At 54.3% G+C, this 3,295-nt stretch overlaps 1 protein-coding gene across 1 annotated transcript in view; it reads right to left on the bottom strand.

Moving 5' to 3' along the window:
* The window catches only part of GATA3 (GATA binding protein 3), a 29,178-nt gene extending 27,968 nt beyond the window's left edge, over positions 1 to 1,210 (bottom strand). The window contains exon 1 of the mRNA XM_024732286.1: positions 1,064 to 1,210. The gene's annotated coding sequence lies outside the window, so the exon portion shown is untranslated. The remainder of the gene's footprint in view (positions 1 to 1,063) is intronic.
* Between the last annotated feature and the right edge of the window lie 2,085 nt (positions 1,211 to 3,295).

Genomic DNA, 3,295 nt, shown 5'->3' with positions numbered 1-3,295 from the left:
TCTACCACAACCGCTAAGGGATGGGAGGGCTGCAAATGTTACTTTATTATTGTCTGTCCCTTTAAACTTCTTCATCCTCCACCCACAATCCCAGTGCCCTGGTGAATGTGGGTGACAGAGGAAGAGAAAAGCACAGGTGAACCGGGAACCAAGCAGAGGAGAGATGCTCCGGGTTAGACTCCTTTCCGTCCCCTGCCCTGGACAGACTCACTCCTGTCCGCTTCCTCAAAGCACCCAGCGGTGTCTGAGAGGAAGGAGAGGTGAATAAAAACAACTCACCTACTCAGAGTCACTCAACTTCCCTTGCATTTTAACGTTATCTGTCTTTGTTGGGAACTGCTTCTGATTGAGTGACTTCTTGGAGGTCTGTTGGTCCAATGTCCCGGGAGAAAGTAGAGTTCTTATTTCCTCTCCCCCTCCCACTCCCCAGGACCCTGGACACCCTCCCTCCCAGGCTGCGGTTTTCTCACCCACCTCAGGGTGCTCCTGGAAGCAAAGGCGCCTGCCAGCCACCAGCATCCCCAAGGGATGCCAGATGTCCACACATCTGGGCTCCAACTTTCAACCCACAGTGCACAGCTGTTTCTTTAATTATATGCAGAGACAATGAGCCCAAACAGTCACTTGTAGGCAGAGGGAAATAAACATGAAATTGACACTGGACCCTGCAGCCACCTTGGGGAGAAGGCTGAGATGCGCCTTCAAACTGGTTCTATTCCCCAACCCTCTGCCCTCCCTGAAGTGGAAAATGTATGTCCAGCCCTTCCCAAGCATTCCCACCATCTCTTATTTTTCTGTTTAGTTTTTCTTTGCATGCCTAGTTCTACTGGCTCTTTCCTCCAAACAAGGACATACACACACGCACACACCACGCGCGCCCAAGGTCATTGCAGAAAGCCAAAGATTTCCACGGACCAGAGAGAACAATAAGGACTGGGGTCTAGTTCACTTTCTTCCAGGGGCAGCTGTCTCTCTGGAGTGGAGACCTCCTCTTAATTCTCTCCACGTGGGGCAGGGAAAGCCATTGCAGAGTTAGAGACAGAAGATAGTGATATTCACTGACCTGGGTAGCCTGCTCTCGGCGGCCAGCTGTTTTTTATTTTTTTCCTGACTTGCTGGAGGTCTGAAGGCAGAAATGACAGGCAGACTTAGCCACTGTTGTCGCCGCTGCGGTCCTCACCGCCCCAGCTGCTTACGGCATCTCACGCGGGCTTCCAGCGAGAAGTAAAACCTGGGTGATGTGCATCCTTCCTAGGAACACCCTCCCCCGCCTTCTGCTCACTGTAGAGAGTGGAGCTCTTCCGGGTTGCGAAGGGGGAAAGGGAGGGAGGGAGGGAGGGAGGAAGACTGAGGGAGGAATGAATTTCACCCCTTTTTGCAAACAGGCAAACCGCACGTCAGGAGTGTGTGACACTGGCAGAGTTCAGGGATGGGGAAAGACTGCCTGAAATGTGACCAAGTCCCTGGCACCTACAAAGTCCACTGTCTCTAGCAGGGCTGGAATTAACACTATAAATGTCACCAGTAATGTTGACTGGGTCATTAGCTACCACAGATGTAAAAGCTTTTGCAAAGTTTCCCTCCCATTTTGGGAGGAAGTGGAGACCCAGTGGGAGCATCTAGAGGTAAAACTCTCGGCCACCATTAGCAGGGTCTCTGCCCCTCAGGTCCTCCCCCGCCATCTGACTGTTCCACCCGTTTCTGTATATGCTGACGCTTCAAAAATGAATACACGCTACCTTCCGGTACTTGCAACCATAGCTGGCCAGTGAAATTTAGGAAAAGTAGGGTGGCCAGTGACAGCTCTGGGCTTGCTCGCTACTCTTTGGCTCTCCTCATGGTCACCATAAAAACATTTGGAGGTAGCGATACCTGTGCACCCACTAAGTAGAGGTTTTGGGATGGGCTCTCTAGGGTTCCCAAGCTCTTTCAAGAAGACTTCTAGGGGAAATTAACCTTCTAGGAGAGCGAGATAAGGGAGCAAGAATGAGAGGTCACTCTGAAGATAAAATGTCAGAAAGAAAATGATCTTATTAGTCTACCCACTGGACCCAACAAACTCCAGCTCTCCCCTTCGAAACCCCCCTCTCCTGTACCATCCCTACTTCTGCTGGTGGGAGGTCAAAATAATTCAAGGAGGGACTCTGCCATGAATAAATTTGGCAAGAGTAAAATGAAACTCCATAAACATTGGGGTAGAAAGGTCAGCATCCATTTGTTTTGACAGGTAGAGTTTTCCCTTCACAATATTTATACAATAAGAATATGGAGACTGACTTTAAAAATAAATCAATCTTCGGGGAGAAATAAAATGTGTCCAACGCTGGGCCAGGAAGTCAACAAGTTTCTTGTGCTGGAACCAGTTCGGTAGGAAGGAGTGGCCCGATTTGATGGTGCCAAGCGTTCAGGGGTGGTTGTCCCTTGGGGGGGAGGACGAGGCCATTGGTCAGCAGGGTCAGAGTGAGTGGGCAGAGGTGGGGCGGGGACGCGGAGGGAAGTGGGGGAGGGTCGAGGAGAGCAGGTACCCAGCGCTGCCCAGGTGGCGGGCATCCAGATCGGGGATGGGTTGCTGCTCCCGCCCTGGAGCCCAGCCTGCCTGCAGCCGCTCAAGGCCCCTGAACTCAGACACAGCACCGACGGCTTTGCGCCCCGCTCAGCATCCTCCGGGTCCAGGTTTAAGCCGAGAGCCGCCGGAGAAACGGTCTTATATCGTTTGCCGACCTGGTCAGGAGAGAAAAGGGGGTCTCCCTGCCCCTGAGGAAGCCCCAAAGTCCACCTCGCGTCCCGACTCAGCCCCTCCTCTAACCTGCTGCCCTCTGCCCCCGCCTTCCGCCACCAAGTGGCAGAGTCAAGTTCTTCGGCGCCAGGGCCCAGAGTCCGCAGGGCCGCGCGTTTCGAGATCGCTGGGGAGAAGGTCACTCTTTTGACAGTTTTCCCCCAACCTGTTGCCCTGGCGCATCTCGGGGAGCTGTGGGCTGTGCCGGGAGGGCCGCAAAGGGTTGGGCCGCGGGGATTCCGGGCCCTTCGGGGTCCCTAGGCCACCTCGCTCCTCCTCGCTCGCTGCCTCGTGGAGAGTAGGACCCCGGGGCCCAGGAGGGGTCATCCATCAATCACCCAGATGGCGGTAGTTGTCTCCTTAAACTGGATATTAGCACTACCCCCGCCTCGTGGTCCACCAGGCCCGCGGGGCCATTTGCCTCTTTCTCCAGCTGCCCTCCGGCTTCTGGGCCCTTTGGAAGTTCCCATCCCTCCCCCACTCCCCCTTCTCCCTCCCCCACCACAGAGGCCCCTCCAA

Source organism: Neophocaena asiaeorientalis, unplaced genomic scaffold (assembly GCF_003031525.2).
Source record: "Neophocaena asiaeorientalis asiaeorientalis breed wild unplaced genomic scaffold, Neophocaena_asiaeorientalis_V1.1 scaffold176, whole genome shotgun sequence".
Classification (NCBI taxonomy): Eukaryota; Metazoa; Chordata; class Mammalia; order Artiodactyla; family Phocoenidae; genus Neophocaena; species Neophocaena asiaeorientalis.
This window is presented reverse-complemented; position numbering and strand designations above follow the sequence as displayed.